Source organism: Marmota flaviventris, chromosome 2 (genome assembly GCF_047511675.1).
Source record: "Marmota flaviventris isolate mMarFla1 chromosome 2, mMarFla1.hap1, whole genome shotgun sequence".
NCBI classification, from domain to species: domain Eukaryota; kingdom Metazoa; phylum Chordata; class Mammalia; order Rodentia; family Sciuridae; genus Marmota; species Marmota flaviventris.
In genome coordinates this window covers 56,789,817-56,803,807 of record NC_092499.1, presented here as the reverse complement: position 1 = coordinate 56,803,807, position 13,991 = coordinate 56,789,817, and positions in this window count along the sequence as shown.

Below are 13,991 nucleotides of genomic sequence, written 5' to 3'. Positions count from 1 at the left end.
CTCCAAAAACATAAAATAAAAAAATAAAAATCTAGGAATAAATTAAACCAAAGAAGTAAACAACTTCTACAATGAAAACTATAAAATGTTGATGAAAGAAACTAAAAAGAAGCCAAAAAATAAGTGGAAAGACATCCCACATTCATGGGTTGGAAGAATAAATATAGTTAAAATACTGATACTACACAAAATGATCTGGAGATTCAATGCAATCCCTATTAAAATACCAATATTTTTTTTTACAGAATTAGAGGAAAAAATCCCAAAATTTGTTTAGAACTACAAAAATTCCTGGAAAATCAAAGCAATGCTGAGTAAAGGAGAAATTATACTACCTGACTTCAAAAAAAACTGTAAGGTGTCATCTTCAAAACAAGATGGTAAACTGAGCTGAGCACAATGACATATACCTGTAAACCCAGCTAATCAGAAAGCTGAGGCAAGAGGATCACAAATTTGAGGCCAGCCTCAATAACATAGCAAGACCCTGTCTCAGAATAAAAATAAAAATAAGGGCTGAACAGGAATTTTAAAAAATTAAGTAGCTGCTGAGGAGAATAGGAAAGAAATGACTAGGGAACCCAATAAAAGTATTTCTCAATAGCATCGAGAGCCCAGTTTGTCAAAAATCATGAAATTTTTAGATAATCAACCTATGAATTTTTTTAAAAATAGAGGTGAACTACAGCAATACCAGTTAACTAAGCCTCAAAGAGCAACTTTGAATCACATTTCAAATTGAGGTAAAGTTGCCTGCACTAAGGTCTAATCACAGCTTGGTTACTAAAATTGCAGATGTAGCTAAAGAGAAGCACAGTGGTTTACCTCTAAAAAGTGGAAAATGGTATGGCTAATCCTCCAATCACTGTTGCATACGACTATGACTATGTAACCAGCTTTTTTAGAAAGGTCAACCAATCTAATAGTGTGGGAAATTATTTGAAATACTTTATAGCTGTTATTAATGATTTATTATGTTTTGCTCTTTCACCTAAACACCTTTTCCTCCTCTTCTAGTCTACTATTCCTTTAATAGGCAACTATTTATACAGCCTTATGGAATTCTCCAAGAAAAAGATTTTTAAAAAATACCTCCTTCATGTTTGGATTCAATACACTGTATTTTTCAGAACTGCCCTATTAGCTATGTTTTACCCACTGAACACAAAAGTACATAACTTTAATAACTCAGAAAATAATTGCTAGTATCTAACACACTAAGCAAACTAAATGCTTACCACTGGAATTAAAATGTCAACATATTATATAAACCATCTTTTCTATATTTTGGATCTGGTTTATTCACACACTATCTATATGTTAAAGGTTTGGTGGCCAGCCTATAGTGCTTTTGGGAGAAGTGGAACCTTCAGAAAGTACAGCCTAATGAAAGAAAGTTAAGTCATGGGAAGACATGCCTTGAAGAGATCATTGGGACCTGGTCTCAATCCTCTCTTTTACTTCCCTACCATGAAGTAAATTATTTCCTTTGCCTCATGCTCCTGTGATGATGTACCGTGCTGCCACAGGTCCAAAACAACAAAGCCAAGTGACCATAAACTGAAACAGGAGTTCAAATAGACCTTTCCTCCTGATAAGGAAAAAAATGCCTAATTATCTCAATATTTTGGTCACAGTGATGAAAAACTGTCTTCAATTTAACTTCAGTTCTATTTTGCCCTTTTAAATATTATTTTTCAAATTCCAATATAAACCAGAATTAGGCTTGAAAAGATTTATCCAATCCCACCAGCATTTTTCTAAACAATAAGCTATGATACTTTAAATAGGAATACTGTTCCTCTATATTAATCACATTCATTAAAGGATAAAATATTTCATACAAACAAAAGTTTTTAGGCCCTAAATTATGGAACATAATATTTTTTTTTTGCCATGACTATTTTTAAAGAAAATATCTTGGGCTTTATTTTAGTAAACAATAGCACACACCAATACAAACAGATAACCTGCCAAGTCATCATTCCCATCCTTATTAAGGCAAATAAATAGTACCATAGACTAACCTGAAGCACTATAAATAATGAGAGTGTTAAACTGAATCCAATGAATAATTCATGAAACCTAATTCTTCCAGTTCTTTGGCAGTTCTCTCACAGCCAGCTGAAGCAATGCAGAATGATTACAAAGATGTATCATCTATATTGTTGGAGTGTGTGCCTTATCTATTAAACTAGCTCATTTATTTAAAAAATAATAATCAACTTGTGGCTACTTTACATTCTAAATGTTTGCTTTTGTAGGCTAATGTAATGCAAATGTACCTTACTGGAGTTTAAAAATGAGATAATGTCCAAGCAATGTCTGCTTCACACTCAAAACCTGATTTAGAGGTTGAGTGGAGCTCCAAGGGTCCAATAGCACACCTGGAGACTCTCAGAGGCACTGGGTTACATTCCTGGTCCAGTACTTCACTGACAAGAAGGAGTTTAGTATCAATTAAAAGAAACCTTGAAGTTAAGTGAGCTGAAAGACTGGTTCTGTTTCTGGATCTGCCATTGATTTGATTTGACCAAAGTCAAGTAACAAAACTTGTCAAGACTTTCATCTCAAACTCTATCACATGAGAATGCAGACTGGAATAACTATGAGGTAGGCCCTTCCAACCTTCATATTTAGCAATCTGCATCAACAACAAATAAATCTCCTTGCTTTCAGCCATATTCTACCAGGTTGCAAGAATTATGAATGCACAGATTCCTTTTTTTCTTTTTTTTTTAACCAGTGTATCTTCAGGTCCTAGCATAGCATCTTATCCACTGAAATATTCCATTACAAATTAATGCATAAAACAAATAGACCTAATACAATTGAAAAACAATATCAATCCCAAATTTGTTTCTTCTTTAATACAATGTTTGCTATAGCAGAAATTTAGAGCAGTCAAAGCCCCAACTTACTGACAGAAGCCAAAGAGAACAGAATTATTACATTCAGTCATAATTATCTTTGTTTTTGGTTTTATCACCAAACTATTAGAGCAACCTATTTTCCAATTTGCTGGGGAGCAAGAACTGAAATATATTTCCTAGGGTTCAGTATAGCTAGGATTCTGAATAATTAGCTAGCAATTATTTTTGGCAGTAATACTATAGTACAGCAACCAATCCTCTCCCTCTCCCTATACACACATAAACACAAACATACTTAAGCCTCTATCTCTTCTCAAAATACAGACTGAAATGTCATAACCACCAAGAGGTTAAAGTAGGCACCTACAGAGGATTCTAAGAGACTATTCGGTAGGTTCTGACCACTTCATACTTACCAAATCTGTCTCTCTTGTGTTTCATTTCTATTGTTTGATTCAACTTCCACTCTATGGAATTTTTCTAAGAAAATTCAAGTTTTGTCTTGAAATTCTGTCCCAGAATTGAAGACTTTAACATTGTTCCTTCCCTCAGGAATTCTTTCTGTCAGCAGTGACAGGGAAAAGCTTTTAAAGTTTTAGATTCCCATATATTTAAAATTTATTCAAGCATATTATTATAACCACTCAAAAAAAAGAAGTCATTCATTTTATATCTAATAAATAATAGATTCTTTGTGCTACACTGTGCTTTGAATAATAATACAACATGAAAGATTATTGGGTAAACATAAAACATATCAGATAATTCCAGAACCATCCAATAGAAGAAATTGTAGTGAACCTTAAGAGACACCCAATACTACACCCAAAGGTAGAATGAGTACATTCTACCATTGTCCAACTGAGTAATAGAAATACAACTTAAAAATTTATCTATTCAGATTTGCTAATGATGAATTCAAGAATGAGTGTGTGGCAGAATGATTATCAATTAGACATGAGAATAGAAATACTAGAAGCTTCTAGAAATAGTATACTTTTCTTATGCTATAGTTGGGGTGCTGAATGACCTGCAAAGGCTCATGTGGGAGATGGTGAATCCCACACAAGGTGGATCTAGTAATGGTTCTTTAGGTCATTGGGGGTGTACCTTTTGGAGCCCTGACCCCTTCCTTTCTCTTTTTCTTCCTGGTCATTAGGTAAGTGGGTTATGCTTCACCACATACTTCTACCATAATGTGTTGCCTCATCCCAGGCCTAAAGCCAGGGAATTAATCAATCATGAACAGGAACCTCCAAAACTATGAGCTAAAATAAACCTTTGTAAGTTAATTATCTAAGGAATTTTATTATAGCAACAGAAGACTAATTAACACAGTTTATTATAGTGACAAAACCTGGTGTCTCTCCGTAACTGGACACGAACAAGAAAACATACAGACCAGTTGCACCTATTTAAAACTACAAAATGAATCAGTCTTAGTTTAAAGTCTAACACTACAGATGTCATAATAGAAAAACAGAAAGAACATTGGCCACGATGCCATTAATTATTCACTAAAGCAGTTAAACCTGTAGACTACTTTACTTTCAGATTCTCTGGCATTTGATATAATAAATGTCCTCATAGTTTATTTCAGCTAGGACTTCTGTTACCTGCAGCCCAAAGAATCCTATCTGATACATATAGTTATCTACATTTAGTTTTATCTGTTTGTAGAGGCCACATACTACCACAATTTCAAATATACATATAATCTAAGTGATCTAAGATGATTAATAAAACAAAGTCTTTAAAATAATAATAAACTAATGAAGAGTTCAGTCATATATAATTTCAATACATGATCGCCCACTCTATGCATAGTTTACTAAGCAAATATTCCTTATTTGATTTATCACGGTTTTTTATTTGATTTTTCACAAGTAATTATTTAAACAATTTAAACATAAGCCTAATGTGGCGGTGTATGCTGTTGGTGCATGCCTGTAATCCCAGGAGCTCTGGAGGCTGAGGCAGAAGGATCACAAGTTCAAAGTCAGCCTCAGCAATTTAGCAAGGCCCTAAGCAACTTATTGAGACCCTTCCTCAAAATAAAAAATAAACAGCTGGGGATGTGACTCAGTGGTTAATTGCTCCTAGGTTCAATCCCTGATACAGAAAAGAAAGAAAGAGAGAGAGGGAGAGAGAGAGAAGGAGGGAGGGAAGGAGGGAGTGAGGGAGGGAAGGAGGGAAACAAAAGATATTTTAGGAATAAAACTTTATGTGTCAGCCTCTCACTTTATGGAAGTAAGATTTATGAAAGTAGAAGATGGAAGACCTATCTGATTTGTACTTTTGACAAGGCATGAATTTCTTATAACATATTTTCTCATTAAAATTATACAGAGGGTCTTCATCCTGAGGCATTAGTGAATAAGCTGATCTCTAGCTGGGAATGAAATGAGGTTTTTCCCCCCTAAGGAAGAGTACTACAAATATGATGGAGAGAATTACTGAAGAATTTCACCCTACTCTACAAGACTCCTGGTCTGTTCCAAGGTGATAATTTCCAAATACAGAAAATAAGGAAAGGGAAAGTGTTTATCTTTAAGAGTAAACTGGAAATTCAGAAGAGAAATTAAACATACTTTGAACTTCCACCACAGTCATGGACAGATACAGTACCCATGTGGATTGACTTACCAATTATAAGAACCATAAAACAACCCCAATAATCTAACTTGACCTCGCCTCCTAACATGCATAAATCACACTGAAGTACTCAGACTACACAGTTTCTTACAATATATTTATTCTTCCATGTTTCCATTTGTGATGGATCCTTTGTTTCTGATTAATACTCCCCTCTGCCATTTCTCCCACGTGTCCCTCCTAACCTTCCTCTCCTAACTTTCCTCTTCTCTGCTCTTTTTCCTCTTTTCTATCATTCACTCCACTTTCCTGCCCAGTTCCTACTTATCATTTCAGGTCTAATTCAAATTTGACCTTCTGTTGGAAATGCTCCCTGAGCTCCCCTGTCCTCTACATTCCTATGAAGTCTGAATGCCACAAATTCAAAGTGAACCAATTTAATAAGGCAAAATGGTATAATGAAGAGCTCAATCTTGTTTTTTGTTTGTTTGTTTGGTTGGTTGGGTTTTTTTGTCCCAGGGATTGAACCCAGGGATGCTTAACCACTAAGCCATATCACCAGCCTTTTTTTTATTTTGAGACAGAGTCTCACTAAGTTGCCGCAGTCTGGCTGGGCACAAATCACGAGCCACTAAAGCAGGAACAAACTTTATTTCCGAACTCCCGCGAACACCACGCATGCCGCCTTCTCCCGGGACACACCACACCAACCTGAAATCCTTCCTCCGGAAATCCCTCCTCCCGCACTTCCCCAACCAATGGGAACTCTCCGGAAATCCCCGCGAGAGCTCCAAAGTAGCAGGCCGAGGCGTACAGCAGGGGTCTAATATCCAATTGAATACACATCTTAACATAACCATTATCATCTCAATGGCTTGCTGGCGTCACCTCTCTACCAAAAATGCCATGCGTCATCCCGACTCGGCTATGGCTCTCAGCACTAAGTTGCTGAGGCTGGCCTCAAACTTGTGATCCTCCTGCCTCATTCTCCCAAATTGTTGGGATACAGGTGTGCACCACATGTAGCTGAAATTGTTGAGATACAGGTGTGCTCATGTAGCTGAAGAGCTTAATCTTTTTTTTTTTTTTTTTTTTTTGTAGATGGACACAACACAATGCCTTTATTTTTATGTGGTGCTAAGAATCAAACCCGGGTCCCACCCATGCTAGGCGAGCGCTCTGCCGCTGAGCCACAATCCCAGCTCCAAGAGCTTAATCTTTAAGACAAAAATCCAAAGCCCAGCTCCAACATTCCTTAACTCTGTGACTTTAGAGCAAACTCTCAACAAAGGGTACTAATTATTAATAATAACAATAGCAATTAACAATTATTAAATCCTGATTCTGCTTGTGTCTGTATGATCTTGAGTAAGACATTTAATCTAACAGAATCTCAGTTTCCCAATCTGTCAAATGAATTACATCTATTCTACTGACCTCATAGAATTGTGAGTAGTGAAATAAGATATTGAGTATAATAGTGTTTATAATAATTACAGATGCTCCTCAACTTACAATGGAGTTACATCCTGATAAACCCATCATAAATTGAAAATACTGTCAACTGAAAATGCTTTTCATACACACCTACTTTACCAAATTTCATAGCTTTATAGCACATTAGTACATTGCAGAAGATTCATTGTTTACCCTTATGTTCACACAGCTGACTGGGAGCTGCAGCTCACTGCTGCTGCCCAACATTGACAGAGATTATGGTACTGCATATTGCTAACCTGCAAAAAAGATCAAAATTCAAAATTCAAAGAACAATTTCTACTGAATTAATATGCATTATTTTCACACCACTGTAAAGTCAAAAAATAGTAAAATGGAAACTGGGTGCAGTGGCACATGCCTGTAATCCCATGGTCTCAGGAGACATGTCCCCTTGAGACAGAAAGATCTCAAGTTCATGGCCAGCCTTGACAAATTAGTGAGACCTGTCTCAAAAAAATAAAAAAGGCTGGTAATGCAGCTCAGTGGTAGAGTATGCCTGGTAAAGCAGCCCTAGGTTCAAACCCCAGTTTTACAAAAAAATAAAATAAAATAAAAAAGTTTGGGAGGGAAGTCAAATAGTTACCTATAGCTATGCAAAGAAAATAAATATTAAATAAAAGATGTTCTCAAAAAAACTCCCTGGAAGAGATATAATTCATATAAATGAAAAACTATCATCAGAGAGTACGTAGTAAAGGACTAAATTGTCTGAAATAAACTAAATGTCTATGGCAGTTTAAAAGTTGAAGAGACAAATCACTGGTCTTACTGAGAGTACAAGGACCCATCTCTCCTTCTCCACACAACACTTCCCAGTAGCAATGGCTCCTAAGGTCCATGGGTCTCATAAATTAAGTCAGAAATGAAATAAAAATCTAGGGAGAGTTTAGAGGTAACATGTCATACTTCCTTCACATCATAGACATTAAAGAGGATCTCATCCTGAGGTGGAAAGAAACTTTCAGCAAGGATATCTAAGTCTCCACATTACAATAATTTTGTAAATGTACTCTCAATTCTCCCTTAACACCTATATCCACGTAGCATGGAGAGGAGAAGAAAGAAAGGAGAAAAGGAAATTTTGTCAGGAAAGAAATCTTGCTGTCATTATCCTAAGATGTTTCTAGATCTACCTAGTTCAGTATCTTTATCTTATTCTTTCACCTTTAAAATAGGTCATTACAACAGTCTTTAATACCACAAAATAAGACTCAAAAATCTTAAATGTATACGTAGTAAAGGAAATCAGTCTACCATTCCCTCTTTATCCTTGTAGTCAAAAGGAGCTATAACTGGCCCTAAGAAAGTGAGTTCACATCTCAACTGATTTTTAAGTAGTAAAGTGTTTTTCAAACCATGCTTTGCCATTGTTCACTGGATTGTGAAATCAATTTTTTAATTATGTTATATATTTGTAGGTAGGTATATGTGTGTTGAGTCATAAAATAAAATGTATTTTTACATGAATTCAAGTCAAAATATTTGAAAAATACCAGTGTAATCTATAGGGAAAGAGATGAACAAAGAAAATCCACCATAATACCCAGCCATCCAAGCTACATTGGTATAATTTTTAAATATTTTTTTTAGTTATACATGGGCACAATATTCTTATTTTGTTTATTTATTTTTTTAATGTGGTGCTGAGGATCAAACCCAGTGCCTCACATGTGCGATGCAAGTGCTCTGCCACTGAGCCACAACCCCAGCCCGACACTGATATCATTTTTAACAAACAAGGGGAAGAGGTAAGTTATCTGATTTGCCTGGCCTTCTTAAAATTTATATCAGAGCAGTGTCAATAAATATGATAGCTCAACTTACTTCCCCTCATAGAAGGATCTGAAGAAACCTACAGATCTGTATGTTGGTTTCATTCCCCTTGACCATTTACCATGTAATGGCAGTTATTTTCTCAGGTCTGTAAACAAAGGCACAGCCTATGGGTATTAAAGAATTCATGTGTCTATGTATAGTATGTGGGAAGTAAAAATTATGTCTCTATGTTCAGAATATCTAAGTGTAAAATGGTATTTCTTGTTAATGTGGGCAGTACTGGATCTGTCCATAATAATTAAGTTTGTTCAGGAGACTTTATCTGGTAGAACACATGCAGCATAGGCCATTACCTCATAGAGTATGGGAGAGAATGCCCTTAAGAAACAAGCTGCTAGTTATGATAAGCTGCCTGTAAGCGATGGATAAAAGCCTGCAACCAGGTGGTCAATAGGACAGCTGACAATGAAAACAGACCAGTGTATGTGAGAAATCACTTCCTCATTCATTAATGTCCTGCTATTTCTCGCTTACTCACACTAGAAAGGTCAGACCCACCAATACCAAAATTGTCTTGAATATTAATCGAGGAACAGGTGGAGCAACTGACTTCATCACCATTACTACTCATAATTTTATCATTTCTATTTCTCTCCTCCTTTAGATGATGTTATATGCTATGTATCCTAAAGTGACAAATTCCTAAGATTGGTTGTTATACTTCTAGGCTGTCTGAATAAAGTTATTCAAACAACATCTTCCTAGGAAAATCATTTTTTTCTCATGCTCACAAACTCTAAATCTAAAAGAAGTAGAAAGGCTAAGAGTAGCATATAGAACTTCCCACAGAGCAGAATAAATCAATTTCACTTTAGTCTCACCTCTTTATCCCCAAATATGGTCACTATACTACTTAAAATTGACATAACAGGAGAAAGAAATGCATGAGGGAGGAGAGGCTGGGTAGAAGGACTATTAAATACCATTTTCATAGCTCGTAGCAATTATATAATACCACTGACACATGTTATAACATTTAATCAAGATTATTACATTGTGGCACTTTAGGCAATATTATTAATGTTCATTTTTCAGATAAGGAATGGAGGCTCAGAAAGGTAAAAACAAAGCCCAGACTCAAAACACTATCCAACCAGTCCCTCCATTTGCCGCACTGCTCCTCTATTGACCCAAGATGATTGAGGCTTGTTCAAAAGGAATGAGTTGAAACTCATAGAATACAAAACATAACTGTCAGCTCTGTCACCCCAATCCCTTTGGATCTTACCTACAAGTCTGATTCTCTGCAGCACTGCATAGGTTTCATGAATATCTGCTTTGGTCACAGGTCTCTGCTACTACTAATTATTATGATAAAGGGACATCCAAAATGATGGTGATAATTGTCTAAAACAGAGCAAACACTACACTTCTGCCCGTCTTCTCATAGCAAAACTAAATTCTACATTTGAACCTAATAATTAATTAAATATAATGTTCAAAATTCAGGGTCAGCATCATGAAATGTTGTCATGTTTATTTTATCTGTAAAATAGAGCTACAGAACCAAAGAACCTAAGTAAAGATGGTCTTAAGTTGTGAGAACTGATGTGGGTATGGTTAGGGAGAAGAATCTGTTCAGATGTGAAAAGAAAAAGCTTTCCCAACCCCTAATCTTTCCTAATCGCCCACATTCGATAAATTGGTAGAAACTATTCTAAGCTATTGAAAGGTGATCACTTTGATGAAAATAGCACTTTAATTTAAAAAAAATTATTGAACATCTGTAATGTGCAGGGTTATGCCTGCTATGACTGCCACAAAAACATTGACATTGGGAGAGCTTCTGAATCCCTGTGGAGCAGACCCTTGGCAAATAGACAATAACCATTCTTTGATATCCTGTCTTCCCTCACCCCACCCCCATGTTGCTTTCTTTCTCATAAAAATAGCCTGTAAATATGACTCAGAACTAAAAAAAATCCTAATTGGAACCACAAAGTCATAGAATGAACACCTCCATATTACTTCTTTCTCTGATTTAATAATATGAAGCATCTTCAAATTATTTTTAAATCTATGTTCACAACTCCAAAAGACAGTTTATTACTGTTGTGGGGTTTCTTAGATGTGTCTTTGATTTTTTTATTTTGATTTTTGTTTTTTCTTTGTGGTTTAGTTTTTTGCAATTATAACTCTATACAATAAGATTTAGTAATGGAAACAAATACTGAAGAATAACACAAAGTGATTATATACAATATACACATACACATCCCATACACACACACACACACACACACACACACAATTTCAACCCAAATTTAAAATAATCTGGATCCATAAGAAAAAGAAATCAGAGAGTAAAGCATACTTGTCACTGCAATTAACAGGCTTTATCTTTTCTTTCTTACCATATTATTTTTATCATATTAGTGATTATTCATTTTGAATACTATTTAGTCTTGAGGAGACAGAGGTAATATTTTGTTTGAAAATGATTTTATTATATATTCCAAACATGTATTCTATTTTAATAATTTAAATTAATTAGGAACATAATAGTTATTTACTTTTTGTAAAATGAGTATTTGTACCAATGTATAAAGTTGAAATTGTATATATTGGGTTACATGTTGGCTGTGTTCATAACTGACATGGCTCATGTTGAAGTTCCATAGTCACAACCATGTGATATAAAGGTTTGACCATGTGTAACATTTAATGTTAAGGAGGCTGAAAATACCACATAACTATCTTGATATTAGATCTCATTATTGCTAATTTCACGTGACCCAGTATTGTATTACCAATGCAACAAGGACTTGAACTATAGTGTCTGGTTCCTACAGACAATATTCCTCACAAGAAAAAATTTTTAAAATGGTTACCTAAGCTGGCAAGAAAAGGCACAACCTAATGATCTAAAATACCAGTCTTTCTTTCTGACCTCAATCTATCATTGACTAACCGAATGTTATCATAACTGAACTGAGATTTACACAGATTGAAAATTGCTAGAGCAGCACATGCAATAATAATGTGCACTAAAACTTTCCTGATTTAAACTGGGCACGGTGGCCCTCCCGTAATCCCAGCGGCTCAGGAGGCTGAGGCAGGAGAATCATGAGTATGAAGCCAAAGCAAGGCACTAAGCAACTCAGTGAGACCCTGTATCTAAATAAAATACAAAATAGGGCTGGGGATGTGGCTTAGTGGTTGAGTGCCTCTATGTTCAATCCCCATTATTCCCCCCCCCAAAAAAAAAATTTCCTGATTTATATAGCCAACTTACAGTTACTCTCACCAGGTGTTCACACCTTATTAATTGAAAATCTCAAAAACCAGAACAAAACAAAACTCATTTTCATTCTTGAATCTTTCTAGAGAAGGAAGTAAGAGACAATAAAAGTAAAAGGGTATCTGATTATCAATCTCTCCCTTGGAGAAGATCCTCAATGGTCAAGAAAGAGTTCGGTTTTTGTACTTTAGATTCTGCTTTCTCAGTAGCCTAGATGAAAGTACTACGGAAGCTATAAATTAGAATGAAAGGAAGCATTTCTTGAAAAGAATGAACAATTAAGTATTCCTTAAAGGTTTCCTGCTTTTGTAGGTCAAGGCCAGGTAATACAAAACTACTTTATATTAAAAAATGGAAGGGCTACGGTTGTGGCTCAGCGGTTGAGCACTCACCTAGTATGTGCAGGACCGTGGGTTTGAACCTCAGCAGCACATAAATAAATAAATAAATAAATAAATAAATAAATGTATTGTGTCCAACTAAAACTAAAAAATAAATGTTTAAAAAAAAATGGAGGAGAGCTAGTACAGAGGAGGGGTGGGGCAGAGAAGATAACACCTCCAGAAGAGAATCCATGCTAATTGTCCAACTTCACTTAAGTCTATGGCAGATGCACAGTCCTCTAGGCCAGCAATGAACCATTCCAAAGCCCCATCTGCATGGGAATCCTGTGCCCTGACTTGTACCTGCCCTTTTGATCACAGCAGAAAAAAAAAAGAAAAACTTGACTAAAACAACAAAAAGCTAGATTGAAAAGTTCAAATTTTTCAAAACAGAAAAGGGAAAAGGCTATATAAACTCATTAGTAAATGAATATTGGGGCATGTGATGTTTTCCATCCTCGTCTAACAATTCACTAACATTATAGTTACAAAAATAAGAATGATTAGTCCTGTAAGGGAGGCTCCATTACATGGGAGAATTATGATAATTTGCACGGGTATTTTAAGTTTCAGAAGTCTAAATTTACCACAAAATTCAAAGTTAACACATTAATTTTAGTCTTTTTTTTTTCATTTAAAAAGTTGTTAAATTATATTAGGCAAAGGTGCTAAAGGCATGCAATGGAGAAAGAATAGCATCATCAACAAATGGTGCTGGGAGAACTGGAAATCCATATGCAACAAAATGAAATTGAATCCCTTTCTCTCATCATGCACAAAAGTTAACTCAAAATGGATCAAGGAGCTAGGAATCAAACCAGAGACTCTGCGTCTAATAGAAGAAAAAGTTGGCCCTAATCTCCATCTCGTGGGGTCGGGCTCCAAATTTCTTAATAAGACACCTATAGCACAAGAGTTAAAATCAAAAATCAACAAATGGGATGTATTCAAACTAAAAAGTTTTTTCTCAGCAAGAGAAATAATAAGTGAGGTAAATAGGGAGCCTACATCCTGGGAACAAATTTTTACCCCTTCACACTTCAAATAGAGCCCTAATATCCAGAATATACAAAGAACTCAAAAAGTTAAAAAACAAAAAAACAAATAACCCAATCAACAAATGGGCCAAGGATCTGAACAGACACTTCTCAGAGGAGGATATACAATCAATCAATAATTACATGAAAAAATGCTCACCATCTCTAGCAATCAGAGAAATGTAAATTAAAACCACTCTAAGATACCATCTCACTCCAGTAAGAAGGGCAGCCATTATGAAGTCAAACAATAACAAGTGCTGGCAAGGATATGGTGGAAAAGATACACTTGTACATTGCTGGTGGGACTGCAAACTGGTGCAGCCAATTTGGAGGGCAGTATGGAGATTCCTTGGAAAGCTGGGAATGGAACCACCGTTTGACCCAGCTATTCCCCTTCTTGGACTATACCCAAAAGACCTAAAAAGAGCATACTACAGGGACACAGCTACATCAATCTTCATAGTAGCACAATTCACAATAGCTAGACTGTGCAACCAACCTAGATGCCCTTCAATAGATGAAT